We start from the raw sequence: 9,625 nt of genomic DNA on the forward strand, positions 1-9,625 counted from the left end.
AAGCAGATCTTTCCCTTCCCTGATTATTAAAGTACAGGGTCGGGAGACTGCTCTATGTAATAACTCTCTGCGGTCACAGCTTCAGTTTCACTACTATGACTCACCCTTGATTGCTCTTAGGTAAGTGCCAGATGCCTTCTTATTGCTCTCAAGCTTCAGTTCAGCAAAACATATAAGCACACGCCTAAACACTTTTCTGAATAACAATGGTCTTCGCACATAATTAAAATTCAGCACATACTGAAATGCATTGCTGAATCAGGGCCTTAATGCTCAATATGGGTGATTAAAGGATCATAATCTAATATTTTTTGCTGACAATGTGACATAATTTTTCACCATACCTCTGTAAAATTGGCATAAAAGCTCAAAATGAAATTAAGGAGTACCTTTAAACTAGCTAAAAATTACAGTACTGAAAAAAAAAACAAATGCAGGTTCAGGTCTCTGCTGGAAGCAAAGGAATTTAATTGCCCCATTAATCACACTTTTACACTTCATCACATTTAAGTATAAAATATTGATCAATGGTGCTCTCCATTGCTCGAACTTCACAGTGTCAGTTGGGGGACTTTACCTATCTTCTCCAGACTCCGTGGCCTCTCCACTGTGTCCTACCCCTAGGGAAGAGGCCAGTACAGAGCACTCCCGTGTTGACTGGCATCTATAGGCTCTCAGGGCCTTTTTCACAACTGCCACATTACTTTCAGATATCTGAATGGTGATGTAGGGATGGCAGGGAAGCAGTTCTTAGGAACAACATGGCAAAACTATTAGGAAAATGCTGCCCCTTGCTGGTCACTTCTTCCTTATCGCTGCTGGCTGGCACAGGACTGGGTACTAGTGCCTGTCTCCATTTCCACCCTGATTTTTCAGCCAAATCCAGCCAGCTTCCACTACTTGTCAATGTCAGTCTCCCCTCTGATTCGCATACAGATTTTGCATTTGCCTCCATGGCACTTTGGGTACATTGTAGAGGTATGTGTGAAACACAAAGAGAGGTAAATTCTTCCAAGCAGTTTGGGTATATCACCCGTTCCTTTTTGGTTTGACAAAATACTAAATGCTTCTGCTGCACATGATTTCAGGCAAGACTAAATTGCTAGCGCCAATCAAAAAAGGCAATGCTTTTCTGTAGGGATGTTCTGACAGATCCCACACTGCAGCCTTCCATCCACTCAGCCTGCTCAGAGAAGAGGGCTAGAAGTTATACCATTAGATTAACTGCATATACTGCATATACCATGAACAGTGGGATTACCTATGACTTTACAACAAGGTTACATATTTCATGTTTTCCTCAATTTTGCAATATGTTAGCTTTTACCAAAATAACATGCAACACTCATATGTGCTGTAAGTTTATCTTGTGCTGGTCAACCTAGTGATTCCTTCCATTCAGCCACATGCAGCTGTTAGACCATTCCAGTCTGTGGACATCTGTCCTGGTTTCAGCTGGGATAGAGTTAATTTTCTTTCAAGTAGCTGGTATAGTGCTGGTATAGCCAGCAGAGTGGCACTGCTCCCGGAGAGCTGCCCACCCAGCTCTGAAGGGTCCATCCTCGGCAGAAGCCTGCAGCGGGCCCAGCCCTGGCAGCTGGCTGCTCCTGGCACGTCTGCACCCACCGTTGGGACCGACAGGTGGAAAATGAACCCTGCTCCTGCGCCTCTGCCACTGGGGCAGGAGGTGATCCATGTCACGCAGGACCTGGACACAGAGCTGGAGGCACTTTTCAACGTGGTCATGAACCCCAAGGCCAGCTCCTGGAGGAAGAAGCTCCTGCCCAAGCCTGACTCTCGGCTTGCACTCCTGGCAGTCGAACACGGACTCGGGCGGCCACCCACTGTGGCCCGCCGCCGCACAGCACGTCCACTCCCACTCCTCACCCGCCTCGCTCGTGGGCTCAGGCACGGCACAGCAGCATGTGCGCCTCTGCCAGCGCTCCTACGACGTGACAGACAAGCTGCCGCTGGGAAATGGCGCTCAGGCACACGGGGCAGCAGTGCTTCCTCAGTCACATAGAAAAAACTGCAACATGGCAAGATCCTTGAAAAACTATGAACCAACCGCTTGAGTCACATGAGCCACCATCCTGCAGCTACTTCCACACCAGTACCACAGAGGTCTGTGGCAATGTCTCAGCCAAATCTCGTCATGAATCACCAGCACCAAACAATACCCAGCACAGCCATGTCGCAGCAGAGTCAGCCTCCCCAGACTCCTCTGCCAGGGCTGTTGAACCTGCCCAGTGCACTGACCACACAGCACCAGCAGCAGCAGAAGTTAAGGCTCCAGAGAATCCAAGTGGAGAGGGAGCGAATTAGGACACGTCGGGAGGCTTACAGCATCCCTCACTGTGACAGAAAGCTGCTCTATGCAGGCAGGTTCCCATGGACTCAGAAAACATGGCCCCAGTGCAGACAGTTGTGAATGCACCTGCCATGACACAAGACATGAGGCCTATCACAAATAATGGATCCGATCCTTTCTTAAACAGTGGGTCTTACCATTTCAGGGAACAGAGTAGAGACAGTGGCTTGGGATTAGGATGCTACAGTATGCCAACGACACCTGAAGATTTCCTCAGCAATGTAGATGAGATGGATACAGGAGAAACTATAGCACAGACAACAAAGAACATAAATTCACAACAAACTCGTTCCCCTGATCTCCTCGACTGTCTTCCCGGAACAAAGGTTGTTCTTGGGACTCTAGAGTCAGAAGACTTGATCCCTATTCTCAATGATGTGGAGTCAGTACTCAACAAAAATGAGCCCTTCCTCACCTGGCTGTAATCATTCAACGCTGGTTGGCCCTACAGTGCAATTCAGCATTTCTTTTTCCTCTTGAGATAGAGGTAGAATATCTGAAAATCCTCAAGAGATACAGCTTACTGCCTTAATGACTTTTGTGATATCAGCTTTATGGTCAGTTTAATCTCTGCCTGGATTTGATTGGCACTAATTTAAATATAAAATACATATATATATAAAAAGATACATATATGCATATATATTTATTCCTCTTTAAAAAAAAGCACACTACTTTACACATCTGTATACTCCCTTACCTTTTCAGACCAGGCAGAAATGTTTCACTTTAAGGACAGAAAGTGGGTGGTGTTTGTGCATGTCCCTGACTTATCTAGGTATCGATTAACATCACAAACCCTTCAGGAATGACAAAAGCTAACTACTAGGTCACTTGGTTCAGAAAACATGCACGGCATCAGACCATGACAGCAGTTTTATTACTATGTTTATGACAATAGAATCAGAGGCTTTTTTTATCAACTTACTTAAACTTTAAAAATCTTTTTTTCATTCTTAGTAACTAACTGTGCTGTATGGAATACAGATTAAATCTGATCCATGTTAGCCATAATAATTCTTATTATATATTTGTAAAGGCACAAACAGTACTATTGCATTTTCTTTTTTCAGTATATTACTGTATAGTTTTTGGAAAATAAATACTTCCAATCTGAAAGTACCAGAATTGTTTAGCAACATTTTTACGCTACAATATTGTTGCAAAATAAACCAGACTGGTACTGACCGCTGCCTTTTAAAAACAAAGCAATGTATTATAAAGGAGAATTTTTTTAAAAGATCTTAGATTTTTATGTTTATTATATTAAGCACTACAATTTTGTAACTTAACACATAAACAAACAATTTTTTACATATATAAAATCTGTGGCAAGTACCTTAAATGCAAAAACTTGCTTTTAAAATCAGGTCTGAAAAATGTGGCAGAACTTGTTAATGTCATATGTAGTGGGAAAAAAAAACCTTGCTCATACTGTTTTCAGTAATATTTTTAACCAATAATGTCAAAATACATGTAGCTGTATACATGAAAAAAGATGATAACTTTATCAGGGCAATGCTAAAGCAGTATTGTAACTTGTCTGGTAAAGTTGCTTAGTTCTTACATCTTTCACTTATTGTAATCAGTGTACAGGGCACAGGATGTGTTCTGTGTATTTCTATGTATTGATTATGCTACAAATACTTCTTTATCACAGGTTTCGGACTGAGAAGGCATCAAGGCACCTGCACAGGAGATCCAGGTTTTAGGTATAAAATGGCAAGATGGACGTCGTCAGATCCCAATGGACATGATCAACAAAATAACAGCCATGTCTGCACCAACTAGCAAAGAGGAAACACAAGCTTTCTTAGGTGTTGTGGGTTTTTGGAGAATGCATGTTCCAAATTACAGTCTGATTGTAAGCCCTTTCTATCAAGTGACCCGGAAGAACAATGATTTCAAATGGGGCTCTGAGCAACAACAAGCCTTTGAACAAATTAAACAGAAGATAGTCCATGCAGTATTCCTTCGGCCCATCCAGGCAGGACAAGATGTAAGAAATGTGCTCTTCACTGCAGCTGGGGAGAACAGCCCTACCTCTGGCAGAAACCACCAGGGGAGACTCGAGGTCAGCCCCTAGGGTTTTGGAGTCGGGGATACAGAGGATCCAAGGCCCACTATACTCCAACTGAGGAAGAGATATTGGCAGCATATGAAGGGGTTCGAGCCACTTCAGAAGTGATTGGTACTGGAGCACAGCTCCTCCTGGCACCCCGACTGCCAGTGCTGGGCTGGATGTTCAAAGGGAGGGTCCCTTCTACACATCATGCAACTGATGATACTACATGGACTAAGTGGGTTGCACTGATCACACAACGGGCTTGAACAGGAAACCTCAGTTGCCCAGGAATCTTGGAAATGATCATGGACTGGCCAGAAGGCAAAGATTTCAGAATAACACCAGAGGAGGAGGTGACACGTGCTGAAGAGGCCCCACTGTATAATAAACTGCCAGAAAATGAGAAGCAATATGCCCTGTTCACTGATGGATCCTGTTGCCTTGTGGGAAAGCATCGGAGGTGGAAAGCTGCTGTAGGGAGTCCTATATGACAAATTGCAGAAACTGCTGAAGGGGAAGGTGAATCGAGTCAGTTTGCAGAGGTGAAAGCCATCCAGCTGGCTTTGGATATTGCTGAATGAGAAAAATGGCCAGTGCTCTGTCTCTATTCTGACTCATGGATAGTGGCAAATGCCATGTGGGGGTGGTTACAGCAATGGGAGCGGAGCAACTGGCAGCGCAGAGGCAAACCCATCCGGGCTGCCACATTGTGGCAAGATATTTCTGCCTGGGTAGAGAACCTGGTTGTAAAAGTTCATCATGTAGATGCTCACATACCCAAGAGCTGGGCCACTGAAGAACATCAAAACAACCAGCAGGTGGATCAGGCTGCTAAGATTGAAGTGGCTCAGGTGGATCTGGACTGGCAACATAAGGGTGAATTATTTCTAGCTCTGTGGGTCCATGACACCTCAGGTCATCAAGGAAGAGATGCAACATATAGATGGGCTCGTGACTGAGGGGTGGACTTGACTGTGGACACTATTGCACAGGTTATCCATGAATGTGAAACATGCGCTGCAATCAAACAAGCCAAGCAGTTAAAGCCTCACTGGTATGGAGGATGATGGCTGAATTATAAATATGGGGAGGCCTGGCAGATTGATTATATCACACTCCCACATGGTGCCCCATGCCACGGCCCAGAACACTATCCCAGGCCTTGCAAAGCAAGTCTTATGGTGACATGGCACCCCAGAAAGAATTGAGTCAGACAACGGGACTCATTTCCAAAACAACCTCCTAGACACCTGGGCCAAAGAGCATGGCATTGAGTGGGTATATCACATCCCCTATCATGCACCAGCCTCTGGGAAAATCGAACGATACAATGGACTGTTAAAGACTACACTGAGAGCAATGGGTGGACATTCAAACATTGGGATACACATTGAGCAAAAGCCACCTGGTTAGTCAACACTAGGGGATCTGCCAATCGAGCTGGCCCTGCCCAATCAAAAGTTTTACACACTGTAGAAGGGGATAAAGTCCCTGTAGTGCACATAAAAAATATGCTGGGGAAGACAGTCTGGGTTCTTCCTGCCTCGGGCAAAGGCAAACCCATTTGTGGGATTGCTTTTGCTCAAGGACCTGGCTACACTTGGAGGGTGATGCGGAAGGATGGGGAAGTCTGATGTGGACCTCAAAGGGATTTGATTTTGGGTGAGAACAGCCAATGAACTGAATTGTATGATGTTAATTGCTACATAATACTGTATGTCATCACTACTATGGTCACTATATGCCATGTCAATGGTATTACAGTAAGAATCACCCAGATTAATGAAGAATGAACTTCAATGAAACTGAGCAAAGTGCAGCAGTGATGGAACCGGACAAGCACAGTGATAATGGAACCAGAACTGGCTTCAGCATGCAACAATCCAACACCACACACCATCTCTCCTGCCCTGAAGGACTGTTATGACAGATGGAGCCCAAAGTCATGGACTAAATGAACTCAATGGACATTTTAGAGGGATGGCCTATAGACTAAGGGAATGATATCTGTGTGTACATATCAAAATACAGGAAAGGTGGTGGTGATTAATTGGGATGTATCAGAAAGTGTGGGACCCAGGCATGACGTAGGTGGTACAGAATAAGGGGTGGATACTGTCCTGGTTTTGTCTGGGACAGAGTTAGTAGCTGGTATAGTGCTGTGTTTTGGATTTAGGATGAGAATAATTTTGATAACAAACTGATGGTTTAGTTACTGCTGAGCAGTGCTCACACGGAGTCAAGGCCTTTCCTGCTTCTCACACCACCCCACCAGCGAGGAGGCTGGGGGTGCACAAGAAGTTGGGAGGGGACATGGCTGGGACAGCTGACCCCAGCTGACCAAAGGCCTATTCCATACCATATGACGTCATGCTCAGTATATAAACTAGGGGAAAAGCTGGCTGGGGGTCCACTGCTCAGGAGCTGGCTGGGCATTGGTCAGTGGGTGGTGAGCAATTGCATTGTGCATCACTTGTTTTGTATATTCTTTTATCATTATCATTATTTTCCCTTTCTTTTCTGTCCTGTTAAATTGTCTTTATCTCAACCCACAAGTTTTACCTTTTTTCTGATTCTCTCCCCCATCCCACTGCAGGAGAGTGAGCTGTGTGGTGTTTAGCTGCCTGCTGGGTTAAACCACAGCAACATCTCAGGAAGGGTTGCTCTTTCCTCAAGCATTGGGTCATCAGGCTCACCTGAAGTCATGTGCAGTTGGACCACTCTGGCTCATGGCCAGTACGACCCTCAGATTTTCCTCTTCATCATTGGGTGAAGGTTCTCCAGGGGTGAGCATCTACAGACTCCAATCACTTTCTGTCATAATCCCAAGGACTTCTGTTTTCCTTAACTGACAGAGAGCCCTTAGCCAGCTGCTCTCCTTCATAAGGTCATTTGCAGGACAAGCTGTTTTCAGTCCCCAATTGATCTTGCAGACCATTTTGTGTGATGGGAGCTGCGGAATGGATATTTGTGTCTAGCTCTGACTTTCCCTCCTGCCAGTCTGCTTTTCCCCCCTCACATACATTCCCCCAGGGATGCTGCTTTCACTGCTGGCATCTTTCCTGATCCATCCTTGAGCACACAGAGCCAGGGTCGCCCACACAATTCCTGGTGCTATGTGAGGAAGCGTCTGGGTCCCTCCTGGACATCGCTTGGCCGTCACAGCAAGTTTCCAATCTCAGGCACTTCTTCTCTGCCAGCTTCTGCTCGAGCAAGCAAACATTGCAGTTTCCTATATTTGGCCATTGGTCTAGACCACATGAACTCTTGCTATTGTTTTGTTGCCTGTTTTAAGATCTTCTGCTAGGATGCACTTTTACCACACCCAGATTTTGTTGACACTTTTTCAAGTCTTCTCATATGATCCTAAACCGTAACAGATTATTCCCCGAGGCTTTGTTTGTGGTTCTTACCTCATGCTTTCTGCTCCTGTATTGCTCTCCCTTCATCAGAAAGCTAAAATGACCTATTCTATAAAGAAACTATGTCTATTACTTGAATCCAGCTTTGTGACCCCTCAGCTCAGCACCTGCTACTGGATAGGCTGAGGGTGCCACAGGCACAAACCAGACTGTCTCTGTGAGATAGAATCCAAACTGTCAGAACTTCATTTTTTCAGGCCAAAATTAATCTCACTGTTACACGGGCAGTTTTCCCAAGCAGAGCCATATGACTTGTGGTTACTTTCCAGCATAGTTCAGAGAATACCCATAGCTTCAGACAGTCCAGTGAAACTCAGTCATTCTTAATTGATGTGTCCTGTCTGACTTGCAGGCTAAATGGCTTCTTCAGCTACATTAGACAGAGGGACCTTATCTTCTTGAAACCACTCTAAGAACTGATAGACAAAGGTACTCCAGCTTCCAGTCTTCCCTGGTGGGATGGGTAAATCATGCAGGCTTCTTTCTCCTGGCCCCTGTACAGTAGATTTTCACCTACTGTGACACCTCACCTCCCACAGCACACTAGACCTGTCCTACCCAGTTTGGGATGTCCTTGCACAGGACTGCAAGAACTGTTCTCAGATCATCACACCATCACTGTAAAATGGTTAGGGGAAGTGGGGGAGAAGATAATGGCGATGTAGGCAGAGAAGAATTACATATTCCAATGCCAGATGTAACATCACAGGTCAGTGCTTCCACTGGGATATGCCTGGGCACCCCTTGCTGCTTGGCATAGCTCAGCATTGTTCCTTTTTATCTCCTTCCAGGCCTTTTAGCTGATTCATCCAAATATCTATAGCTTCCAGAGTGAGCTGGTCACGTAAAAGTTATAGTCACTTTAATATTAATTTAGTCACACACACTCACAAAAAAGCCTCTGCCATCTCTCCTCGACTGAATTCCCTGAACACTCTTCATTCCCTCATAAACAGTAATGCAGCAAAAAATGTGTATTTTTTAAATGCGTTTTACTTGAGCTCAGATTAAGGTGATTTTTTGACAGCCAAAAAAAGCAAACACCAGCTCCCAGGTCTGCTCTTCCACAGGGAGGTCTGATAGACAGTAGCCCTTTTGAGTTTTAGCCACCAAGTTGTTCAGCTGTCAGTTAGAGGCAAGAAGTTTAACACAGATCTGTTTCTCTCCATGTTCGGATTTCAACTGGGTAAGCGTAAGTATGGGCACAACGGCTAATTAAAAGTTACTGTTGTGAGATGTGGACATTGTGAGAGCTGGGCTGTCCTTTTTTTAGAAAGGGCCATTAATTCTTTTCTGATATGTATGGCATGTGCACATCTCCCTTACACCTAAAACACCACAGACCTAATATCTGCATTTAATATGTGAGGATTGACAAAAAACAACCCAGATCGGCTGCCTAGGGTTGCTCTTTCCATGATGATTATCAAGGCAAGAACCAACAAAGAAGGAGCTGAACATTGAAGTATGGTTGTAGAGGCTGTATGGACCTCTGGAGCATGGCAGAAGTATGTGCCCAGTTCTGCATTACCTGGGGTTAGTCTCTATCTAGCAAAACCTTGCTGATAAGTGTCCAGCCTGGCAACTCTCTTTATTAAAAAGGAAGTAGCTGGAGTATCTCCTCTTGTACACCCAGATCTACTAGCAGTAATGAAAGACACCGTGTTTTCTAAGGATTGTTGTGCATTGTATTATTATTATTATTATTATTATTATTATTATTATTATTATTATTATTATTATTATTATTATTATTACAACAATAAC

The 9,625-nt window shown here is 44.5% G+C and overlaps 1 pseudogene across 1 annotated transcript; it reads left to right on the forward strand.

Moving 5' to 3' along the window:
- Positions 1–1,648: 1,648 nt before the first annotated feature.
- LOC309589207 (WW domain-containing transcription regulator protein 1-like) lies at positions 1,649–2,796 on the forward strand (annotated as a pseudogene). Its single transcript has one exon. The product of its transcript is annotated as a WW domain-containing transcription regulator protein 1-like (transcript).
- The last annotated feature ends 6,829 nt before the right edge of the window (positions 2,797–9,625 follow it).

This window comes from Platalea leucorodia, assembly GCF_965183815.1.
Source record: "Platalea leucorodia genome assembly, chromosome: 4".
In the NCBI taxonomy this organism is placed as follows: domain Eukaryota; kingdom Metazoa; phylum Chordata; class Aves; order Pelecaniformes; family Threskiornithidae; genus Platalea; species Platalea leucorodia.